This window comes from Haliotis cracherodii, unplaced genomic scaffold (assembly GCF_022045235.1).
Source record: "Haliotis cracherodii isolate W230 unplaced genomic scaffold, xgHalCrac1.p SCAF_4, whole genome shotgun sequence".
Lineage (NCBI taxonomy): Eukaryota > Metazoa > Mollusca > Gastropoda > Lepetellida > Haliotidae > Haliotis > Haliotis cracherodii.
Window position 1 is genome coordinate 36691564 of NW_027266297.1, and position 12726 is coordinate 36704289.

The following is a 12726-nucleotide window of genomic DNA, read 5'->3' on the forward strand; positions in this document are numbered from 1 at the left end:
GGCTACCCGACCGCCCCTGCAAAAATGAACTAACATTCAATAATGAGAGTTTTATCAAATGTAAAGTATTGTTACTTAATTTCCTGGTTGAGAATGTTTTAGCTATAGGCAACGAGTTTTGAAGGTAGGTAACTATTCTATTAAAATTCTCTTATTACTATGATGTTTCTGTTGTTTGGATATCCCTGCAAGCGGTATTTTTAACTTCATAGTGTATGTCATGTGATTACGTCAGGTTTATGAAAAGTCACAAGACAACGCCCAACACTAGGTCTTATTATCAAATGTTTTACCTTGAAGTTCCTGAGGTAAGGTTACCCATGACAGTCCACGGTACATATAGATCATGGTAATATATTAGAAAAGAGCTTATTGAATACTTCATATAAATGTACATGAATTATATCAAAATAATAATAATAAAAATATAAACGACAAAACCCTTTTCATAGTCACAAGAAATATCTACTAAAAGTCCATTGTACAATTCCGAGTGTATAATGAGCATGTGTTTATTAATCACTATCAAATAGGGATGATACCAGGTGATCGCGAACCGACGTCACCCAAAACCCGCGTCTATACTTCCATAAGGAAAATGAAACCAACTTAACAAAGTAGAAGTGTGCTGAATAGCCGCGCTAAGTTTTGTTATGGAAGTCTGTAATGTATTGCAACTCTATTTACGTGACTGTCCTACTCCAAGGAAACTAGTAACCTTGTGTAGTTTGTTAACGTTAATATGAAATTCACAATTAACTGTATTTACACATTGTGGGACACATGTGTTCTGTGTAGAATGTTGAACTTAGATTCCGACTTAGAAATAATATTTGCAATGTCATTTTGGTCGATATAAAGTACATATTCCACAATAAATTAGTTCTTTTTTACAAGTTAGTGACTTCATCTACATTAGAAGCTTCACATACATGACGTGTCAGTACAAATATAAAAGCAATACAGCCATTTATGCACCGTTGATCACCCAGTACCTTTTGAACGATACCCAGGGTGGGGATTCTGGATAAGAAAATTCTCTTAGTACACAGGCTTGTCTATAGAGCCAGCTAACATGGGTGGGGTAGTTACAGTGTGTGGCCTGGCTGACTGTGTTCATTCATTCCCAGACGACGTAAATGCTATCAACCACTGGTGTGCAGTCCCAGACTAAGTCCCAGGCTAAGAAGAATATTGTTAACAAAATTCACTCAGTCGGACTGAAAGCATGGGATTTTAGGGACCAATTGCATTACATAGTGGTGTTCATGGCGTGATACGATACACGGTTCGACTTGGAAACATTAATATAAAGAATCAATGAATCGACAGACTTCGTGTGATAATACACAGCAACTGTAAGGTGGAAACTTCCATGTACACGGTGAAAGAGAACAAAGAGCCGTCACGCCCGAGGATCATAACTGCTTCGATAGACATTAATCTCTATGCCCTATAATGCTCAATGGTGTTGCTTCGGTGTCAACTCATTATATTGCCATGAGTAAATTTACAGTGTTACTAGCTTGCTCACGTATCTATTTCTAGCACAGATGAATTGTTAAGCATTGAGGATGCATACAATCATTTACAGATAGCAGTGAGTCAGTGAGTAGCGTCGCCCCGGACTAGTTCTGTATACAACAGCGAGTCAACTTAACATGGGAGGAAACTCCATAGTGATGCGCCTGGATTCGCTAGTCGTGGGTTCGACAAGCTGCGATCATGAGCCCTGAGCATATGTATGATAATGAATGAACTAATGCACGAAACGTCTGCAACCTCAGTTTGATATGCTGAGTGGAGCAGGACCCGTTCCACAAAGCCATCTTAGTGCTAAGGTGATCGTAACTCCATTACTTTAACACTGGCTTACGATAGTTCGTAGCGCTAAGATTGCTTTGTTGAACGGTGCCCAGGACATGCTTGCTCTTTGTGAGTGTCATCACTGATTTTCAGTGATCCCTTCATATGATTTGTAACACTTCTTTGCATTTCACACCCTATGGAATCTCTTTCGGCAGATCATCAAGACTGATTCATCTCTGGCGTTGACGTTTTCAATTTCCTTATTTCTGCTTGAGCATTATTACAGCATCAGAAAACACAAACGATGACAGAAGTTCGATACTCTGCAATTATTGGAGACCAAGTATGGTTTGGTGTGGTTGTTTCGTGTTGTGTGGTTTGGGGTGTTAGTGCTTGAGGGAAAGGTTTTCATGGGGTCACGTTATGCGAAGTAAGAAATATCAGTTCCAAGTTTTACACTGTAGTCGTCAATATTCTAGCTAGCTCATGGCGGCCTATCAATAATCGTACGATAACACACAACCAGCCATATCAGACATTAGTCGGCACTTACTACGACCTATCCTGTCGACCAATCTCTACGGGGACACAGCGTTTAATTGAATAAAGGAGCTACGTTTCGGCAAGAATAGGATTGCTTGATTGTCTAGGAAAACACTTCTTCTAAAACCTTTTCTTGGTTGAGTATATGCCATTTTAGTTACTCAGAAATGGCTTGATAAGCATTTAGAGCCAAATGGAACTATCGGCTGCTATTTTGAAGCATGAAACATGAACTCATGTTGAACACAAGGTCTGGTAGGCAAACACTGAAACTTCGTCACTTGGGACTATCGCAAATATATCGAAGACATTTGTCTTTTCTTGTCACATAGCATGTGTATCTCATCACGTGACCTGTTATAGCTGCAGATATTTTCATGAGTGGCGCACGTAAGCCTTACTCACATTAAGGCCCAATTTTGATTAAAAACACATTCATTGTAAATGTGTTTAAGGAAATATTCACTCAGAATTGAAGGAAGTGAAGCAAAAATGTTATCTGGACGACAATAATGTTATCTGTTATCTGGATGTCGATCGGATTTCAAGGAAAAGGACAATCATGATACTTGTTAGTACTATTTCAGGAACTGTGGCCAAACCGCCGTAGTTTTAGTTCGGGAGCGTAGGAACTACGACGTGCCTTGACCCATTCTACTTCTAAGCGCAGTATGTAAAGAATAACCATACATGTAATACGTATCAAATATTTGTATCAGTGTTACATGGAGTCTTTTACATTTGCTGATGATACAGGGGCGGTGGGTTGGCCAAGTGGTGAAAGCGCTGGCCCCGCATGCCTGTAACGTGTCCACTTCCAAATTAAAACAATAAGTTACCCCAGAAACGAATACATAAAAGAATCCAGTGTGAAACCAACAAACAACTAAGAAATGGTATCAATTAGCAATTGTATTATAAACTTAACTTGGTTCACAAATCAATACAAATATAAATCTTAATACTTTAAGTTTGAGAGCTGGACGAATATGTCTACAAGTTTGCAATCGGACAAAAGCAATTCTGGGCTTTTACTATTCATATTTTTAAACTGAACAATAATTGTATCTTCTTATAAATGTGCAAATGAGTATTTTGTTTCACACTGATATTTATACTGTATTGGTAGTTGGTTCTTATTTCAAAACATAGCAAAATTTAAAGTCTTTAATTCACAGGATACCTAGCAATTTTGAATGTATTGTACACACACGATGAATGAGATATTTAGGTGTCGTTACCTTGTCATGAGGTTTGATGTGTTCACACTGAAAGAACTAACAGATCTACAAAAGCTACGAAATTGTTCACATCATATTTTTACATTTCATGTCAAGCATTCATATGAGTACAATTAGTTGTAGTCCTGCACCATGACCGTGGAATATATTTTACGAAAAATAAATCAATCTAGAAATGCATACAAGAGCAAGCCTAGCCAGCTCAAGCTAGCTCTAGTATATCTGAAATCAGCACAGGGAATTCTTTTTGAATTTTAGAGTCAAGAAGGATATTGTGTAATATAAGATTTCAGAGACTAAATGTTAGTCTAAATCAGCTGTTGCGGCTCGTATGTATTTGATACCATATCTCTTATTTACACAGATGTCAGTTCGACCACACAATACTCCTTGAAAAGTAATCGTCTTTTCTCTCAAGATGATGAACAGGCATGCTATTCAGTGGGCTTATGGTTATATTTGTTATATACTAGTATATGTGCTCTTAAACTTACTTAAAGATGATATGAAAACATTTACCACGATATAAATAGTTATTCAAATATGGCCCACAAACACGAGGTCCGGAAGAGCGGAAAGTAACTAACATTGCCGACTGTGTACCATTGATATGCAAATCCACAATTCCGGACACTCAAAAGCACACCGAGCAAACAAATCCTAGTAGAGACGGTTTACTCTGTAGGTAAAAATACTTCAAGGTATGTAACATTATATAATGATCTTATTGTCTTCTTTTTGTTTGGATACGTGTGTAAACTTTATTTCAGTGACATTTTGTATTTCATGTGATTGCGTAATGTTTATAAAACATCACAAGCCAACGCCCGACACCGGGATCAAATGTGCTTCCGAGAGGTTCCTATGGAAAAAGATATTCATATAACTGTACATGAAATTTGTCTAAATAATAATATTAGAAATAATATGGATGAAACCCTTTTCACAGCCATAAGAATTCTATGCGTAAACCCCGAGTCGAATGTACGATTCCGAATGGTTCATGAGCATGTGTTTATCAAATAGTGACTAAAGCAGGCGTTCGCGAAATTGACGTCTACCAATCCAACTACCCCCAGCGAAACGACTTTCACCGACGCAACCCAAAACCCGCTGTTATACGTGGATAAGGAAAATGAAACCCATTGAACTAAGCAGTAGTGTGTTGAATACTGGAAATGAATTTTAACATGGTATCGTATCGAAACGTCACACTGAAAGGATATAAAAGATGAAGTCAACGTGTTCTCTATAACATTGCAAAAACTTGTGTGTGGATGACCCTGATAATGTTTCGGTGAAAAACAGGAATATTTAATAAAGGAAATGTAACGCAAATGCGTTGTTAATTTCTTTAAAAGACTAAGAATCACTTCCGTTATCTATGTACGTGTTGGTTGTTGTTGTTTTTAATTGTTGTAATGCTGACTCGGCGGGATAAAGATGCTTCTATCAACTATTACTTGTATTCACATTGTGAACTACCTTCTCAGCGGATCCAATAAATAAACAAACAAAACACCCCATGTTGGAATATAAATAGTATATCCCTCCCTGTCTACCCCTTTTTGTGCTTTTTAATATTGAAGTTTGTTTTCTTAAAATTTGAAATGGTTGAACTATTATCAACTGATGATCTTTTATTTTCAAATGTATATTTCTAAATATGGTAAAACATTAGTAAAGAATACCTTACAGTGAAAAAGTATGTTTATTAGTTTTAATGTTTTTCCTCCAATTTCCTCGGCATTAAAGAATCGCATTAGGTTTGGTTTGAGTTCAATGTGCATTTAACATATTTTGTAAACATGTACATTTTGTCAGCTGTAATAAGCCCAACGCACGTATACATCTGTCAGTACAAGATCAAATACAAGTATATAGTATCCAATTTTGTTATTTATAATTATTTTATTTTTTACATTCAGTTTCAATAAATCAATTCTGTCAGTATTTATAGCTGTATTTCAATGACATATTTTCCCTTAATAATTCATCATTTATTATTTTTAATGTTCGAAATAATGTACTTGTGACTCATTTGTCTTTGATTGTATTGGTATATGATTTTACGTGTATAAGCAAAATAAGTATCTAACAGGGATCGCAACAAAACAGAATATGTGCAGCATATATATTTCCCTTAAGGAATTTTAAGATCCTTAATGATTATCTTAAACGTTAAAAAAAGCATCAATTAAGAGTCTATGGTGTAGCATTTGTAGCTATGTTTTAATTGTCTCAAGATACCAATACTGTAATAACTTGAGGTGTTCGTTTAATTTGTATTTAATTTTTGTAGCTTTGATTTCTAACAATATAGATGTCTATATTACATTAATCATTACCAGAGTTAACTCAATAGTTAGTATCTAACACGGAGTTCTCAGAGCTAAATATCGAGGTGTTTATTATCTATTCAGAATATGGTTTAATGTGAAAACAATGTTGTCTAAATTTATCAGGTGTCTACAGGGTCTGTGAATGTTGGCTATAGTTTTGAATGAGTATTCTATTGCTTTAACCTCTACTAAATTGTGTCGCGGTTATGAGGAATTACGCAAATGTATTTTTTTGCAATCCTTTCCCAAACCCTAATAAGTGCCATGGTAAGTGGATTCATCCTTGAAAAATGAAAAATAATTCAGTTATATTACCTTATATAGTGAATCCGTAACCTAAGTAATGCCGTTTGGGGTTCAATCATTGTACCCATGCCATGAATACCACTCACTTACAAGCACACTTACGCACACAGTAACACACATATGCGCAAACATACATAAACACACATAATAACATACACACACACACACATACACACACACACACACACGCACACGCGCGCACACACACACAAACACCACACACACACAAACACACACACACACACACACACACACACACACGTAGTTAAATCAGTGCGATACTTGTGAACGCGTGTGACGTTATACTTCATTTCACCTCACCACATCTGTTGTCATGGCTCCCGATCAGAGATTTAACATTCATCCCCTCAGACATGGGACATACGTTCATACGACAGCGCCGCTATATTTGGGACGTTTGCAAAATAGGTCACAGCTTTCCAGGAAACCTCTCGCTCTCCGGGAATCTTACATACCGCTCACGTAACCATGCACACAAACAATCACAAACTGTTCTTTTTTATATCGAAACCATCGAGCGCAACCAACGCGCTGTTTAACTACTGGCATTAGACAGAGACTTTATACAAGGCGGTGTGTTAAGGTATGAGTACGATATCTCAACTTATTTATTTTGTCCTCATTTCGGTTGGGGAAAATACACAAGAAACATCATGTTATGTGGAGTATTCATGTGGGCATGTGACTTACGACATGCATGGGTACTCATAAATGAATATATTTGCTGATTTCAATATATTGATGTTATTCAGTCTTGAACTATTGTCACCAAAATGACGTCTAATTATGCATTACAATAAATATATATGGATCAGTCAAACAGTCATAATTCGTATTTCATTGTAGTTTGCTTTATAGTTTGACCTTTATGGCATCTTCACCTACGGCATTGCAAACTTATTTAATGCCATTTTATAGCACGATCATGAAAGTGTCAGACACTGGTATTTGGCTATTGTCAACCAAATGCGCATCTGTTTTCATATTGTAAGATTCGTACGACTTTTCACGTTAATGATCATTATTACAGGGTTCTTCATAAGTGAGAGATTCTTTAGTTTAAATTAACCCAAACGCTATTATTGTTATGTCACTGCTGTAGGCCATCGAATCAGCCCAGACAGTCCAGTTCAGCGACTTCCCCGCTATCCCCATTTACCTGACTCTGATTACACGACTGATAACGTGAGATGTGAATATAAATTGTCAGTGCAAGAGTTATTCAAACCAATATTATTATATACTAATTTATATGCTATTTAACGGATGTAAATCTGACAAAGTTTTGAACATCATTATCAGAATGTAGATGTATTTCACAAAGATTAATGATGGAAGAAGGGAAGCACAATAATATACCCTGGAAATCAGAGATTGTATATCCAATGTTATCTAAATTCAGTGGAGGATGAAAAATATGTCTGATCCATTTCCCTATTTGACCTAACCATGTATTCACATGGGGTTGTGTCAGGTAGACAATAAGGTTACATTTGTATATGTTTGTGACGAGTGCCACCGGTGGGGTAGGATACGCTCACATTTTCACATTACCAAGTATCATCCCTAATTGTATCTATTCATAAACAAATGCTCATGATATAGTTGGAATCGTACAATAGACTCTTGTTGAGAGGACATTTCTTGTGATTATGGAAACGTTTTTGTCATTTTTCGTGGTAAGAGACAACTAAATTGGATTGTGTTTCAGTTCACGTGACTCAATATATTATGTGCTAATGTACCCTGACGACGAGGAGCACCATTCATAACATATATTATTGGTTTGACAGACTCGACTATTTACAGGCTGTTAGGACATTGACTCAATATTGCTGACTGCGATGTTAAGCAACAAATAAAATAAACTATAGTTCATGTTGTTCAGAATAAGTTATTGATAGTGCAAGGACTCCGCCCATATCGAGAGTACCGAACCTAACCCCTGCCATCCCAAAAGTCTTAATATAATTTCGGGGTCGAAGCGGGAAAATGAGTAAAAGGAAAAGCACCTCATGTGAAAATGTACCCGGAAAAAGGTCGAAAGTCACATCTATGCCATGTACAGAGACGAATAGTAATGACTCAGATGAAGTCGCATCTCTTACAAATTCCATAGGAAACCTTGACATACGCGATCCATCAAGCGAGGGTGGATATATGCCTGCTCATGAGGCATATATCAAATATCTAAAGGAAAACCACCCAGATTACAACGAAAAGGTATACAGAGTGCCCTGGACATTCATTGGTACTTCCCCAGTACGATTCAATAAAGACAACAGAGCACAAAACTTTACATCACACGATGAAACATTCCCTGAATGGAGACAGCCTGAAGAACATATACTGGGCGTCAATGCTGAAAAACGAGTCGCTGACAGTTTAGAATGGCTACTCAAAACTGAAGAGAACCCAGCTTTCATCCTCACTTCATATCACTTTAGAGACTTCTGTAACCAAGAAGTTGAACCACCTCCAGATGACAAAAATTTAAGCAGTGAAAAGGGAGAACATGACATTGTTATAATTCATTTAAAGTATGGAATCTTCTTCATTCAAGTTAAAGGCTGTGATGATTCTAATTACCAAAATAGACGTGGAGATGCTAGAGGTCAGCTACGTAAAGACGAAACGTTTTTCAATGACAATTTCAAGGACTATAGGGGAACCAAATCGGCCATTCTTGCATTACCAAATGTGAAGAAATCTATATCTGGTTGTCTACTGGATTGCCATTTGCCTTGTCATTCTGAGGGACAAGAGGAAAGGGAAAGCAATTTAAAACAATGGTGGACAGAGAAAACAAAACAATGCACAGGTTTTTCATCATTTGCTGATTACCGCTGTGTTGTGGTGAAATACGTTGGGTACAAATCAACAGTAAAAGCACCAATGAATCAACTTCGGGAATCAATTCGATCTCCAGCTGAAGTTATCGCAGGAATAGGAAATCGTTACATGAACATTACGCTCACACCACAGCAGATTTACATCCTGAATAATCATTTGCCAAAACTCATTATTCGTGGTCAGCATGGAAGTGGTAAAACAACAATGCTTGTTCTGAAAGCTAGAGAAGTGATAGCTCAGGAAATATGTATCATCAGCATGGCCAAATCTCCACTACTTGAGGTTTTGGCGGATTCTGTCAGATATGACATGACTCCTTTGATGTCCAACAACATGATAATTGAGCAAGTGGGTGACCATTCGAAACTAACAACGCTGTTGCAGAGGTGTGCAGAGGAAGAACAGCATGTATTTATTGACGAGGTTCCCTCCAGTCTTGAGAATGATCAAACTTTAAAGAACGTTATTAACAGTTACCCCAACGAACGCTTCATTTGGGCAATAATGAGTTGCGAGAGAGATGACAATCTGAAACCAAGCCTTGGAGAAATCTTTCGACATAGGAATACAGAGTTTGAAATAGCTGTTCTCCACAAAGTCTTGAGATGCCCCCCTTCGATCTTTCAAAGCTGCAAGACGACTGAACAGCGTGAAGAAACACTCAATTTAGAAGAAACTAAAGTAAAAAATTTCTTTGAGAAGCTCGGACTGTCATCACAATCTCCACCCCGTTCACTTAAATGGTCCGATGTGACTGTTGTGAATGCAATGTCAGAGAAAACGGACATTATTCAATGGTTGGGAGCTCTGAACTGTCACTTTGAAGAATTCGAAAACATGATAGACTATACAGAGGAACAATTCAAATCGAAAGCAGATGAATTGAAGAACACTGAAACGATTCTTGTCACAAACAGATTACCTCAAAGTTCTGTTCTCTCTTACAAAAAGATCACGGTTAGCAAAGGTGGTGAAATTTACATCAAAGAAGCCAACGTAGCTGATGAGACAGAGGTAGTTTCTAAGAAAAAACAATTGGCGAGATTATTGTGGTCACATGGTATTTCCACAGCCGAAATAAAGGACTGTCTCAACATCAACGAACAACAAATGAGAAAACACAAAGAACGAAACATGAAAGACAACACAAATGAAATTATATTTGTTATCAAGCCATCTCTGTACTACTTCTTTGAAAAACCTCCGGTTCCCACTGGTTACTCCATGCGACATTGAAGATGTTCTGAGACAAAATGCCATCCTGTTCACGAATGAAGAAAACCTTGCAGGATTTGAAAGAAAAATGGTTCTTCGCATCATTAAACGAAAGGTACATGTAAATAAGGAACTGCATCCTATTGAAGGACCCAACCCTCTAACAGTTGATCACACAGGACACACAGGCACAGTTGATCAATGCACAGACTGTCAACAGAACTTGCGTGGTTATTTTCAAGAGCTTGGTCTTGTACCCATCAATGCCAACAAACAAGGATCCGACAATGTCATGGGACAAGCATCCGGCCGTGTCATGGGACAATAATCCCACACTGACAAGGAACAAAGATCAAAAAATATCATGGAACAACACAAAAAAAACAGCAGTAAGCATGATTGTGTGATGTTATTGTTCTTGATGACAGAGAACCAAAAAGGTATGACGTGGTTGGCTTGCTGCAAAAAATCGACATCGATACCGAGACCGACGAGGTTCAGCCATACGGATATGAAAACAAGGTGGTTTATACAACTCCAGAAATGTTTAGAGGCTTAGAGAAAAAGGTTGTATTAGTTGTCACTGACAATGGTTATACAGACTTGGCAGTTAGCAGATGTTGTTCTCAACTGATTAGATTAAAAACAGCCAGAGCTAAATCCTGGACTGCCATCTAGTTGAGTGGACTAAGGCCGACACAGACGAGGCTCAGTTTGCTAAGATGGGTACATGTCATCTTGTTGTTAGTTTGCTTTCTTCTTTTTATTTGACAGATAGCCACGATATGGCTGAAATACTGCCGATGTGACTTTAAATTTTAACTCATTCACTCATTCTATGTAACAGTGATAATACCCTTAAGGCTCTACAATGGTCTGATATGACAAGTTAAATATGTCATTAGCGGAATGTGAGTGAGTATAATTGAGTTAGTGAGTATGGTTTTACGCTGCTTTCAGCAATGTTTCAGCAATAGCACGTAGGGGCACCAGAAATGGGTTTCCCACATAGTACCGTGTGGGGAATCGAACCCGAGGCTAACTTCGTGACGAGCGAACGCTTTAACCACTTTAGGGGTGTACAGGTTGTTTTAGCTGAAAGTTCTTGTACACCCAGTCTGTATGCCGATATTTTTGCCATACCACCCGACTTACATAGGTTATTTCAAGATGGCAGCTGGCTAATCAAATAGCTTGATTCTATTATGAGAAATGATATGTAGGCAGAGACAGTTAGGGTCTACCGTCCCTTTTGGGGCTATTTCAGTGGTATGAAGGCATTTTAGTTTAATGAAGGAAGGCCCTAAGTGAAACAGGTCATAGATAAGTAAGGATAAGAATTTATGGAAGAACAACTTCTTTATTACAATTAAGAGCGACGTTTCGGTGATTGCTTGATAACGGTGTTAGAACCTACACCGAAACGTCGCTCTTAATTGTAATAAAGAAGTTGTTCATCCATAAATTCTTATCCTTACTTAGTACTCCAACTTCTAAATGCCTATCAAAGAGGTCATAGATAGTTGCCCACGAAACATGAGCAGATTGTGATCAATCGAGCAACCGAAGTGAAGGTTCATGTGCCATGAACCTGTCAGCTACGATTTAAACATTTATACCATAAAACGCAATCACATGTAGACATGTTTCGGACAGAAAAAAATACAATAGCTAGCAGAGGCCACTTGAAATGATAAGTTTTGTAGCAATTTTCAAAATGAATATAGATCTAGGTTTATATGATTTAACGTCATTTGCAACATATTCATCTGTTTTAAATGTATACCATGGCCATTTTGAATGGGTTTTCACGATTATGTTCAAGATATATTCATATTCGAACTTTGACATTGTTTGAAGTTTTGTTTTTTATTTGTTGTTTACGCTGCATTCAGCAATATTTCAGCTGTATCCCAGAGGCATGTAAATAATCGAGTCTGGACCAGACAATACAATGATTGATATTATGAGCAACGGTTCACTCCGTAGGGATACGATGACACGTTATCAACCAAGTCACCGAGCCCTACCACCCGATCCATTAAGTCGTCTGTGACAACCAGCACAGGCTGCTTGGTGTCTATTCTTACCCGAAGGAGCTACATACCTCAGCATGTATTACTGGTTATATCATTTAGCAATATAATGTATATTTACCATATTCCCATTTAGTATTCCAGAACATCTCTTTAGAGCCTACTAATGAGGATCGGTGGATCTAATGTGAGAAGGTTCGCTCCCATTGGTTGCACATGTCATTTGTCACACACTCCGATTTTACCAGTTGTTACACAGAGGATGTGGTGATCAATTAAGTCAACCTACTGTTGTAATGGAATAATCCAAACTCACTTCGAATTAGGCCGATCTGCAGGAGATAAGGTGCTGCGAGCTTG

General features: G+C 37.7%; 1 protein-coding gene across 1 annotated transcript in view; it reads left to right on the plus strand.

The window, feature by feature from the left end:
• The first annotated feature begins 4238 nt into the window (after positions 1 to 4238).
• The window catches only part of LOC139478222 (uncharacterized), a 50075-nt gene continuing 41587 nt past the window's right edge, over positions 4239 to 12726 (plus strand). The window contains exon 1 of the mRNA XM_071260617.1: positions 4239 to 4294. The gene's annotated coding sequence lies outside the window, so the exon portion shown is untranslated. The remainder of the gene's footprint in view (positions 4295 to 12726) is intronic.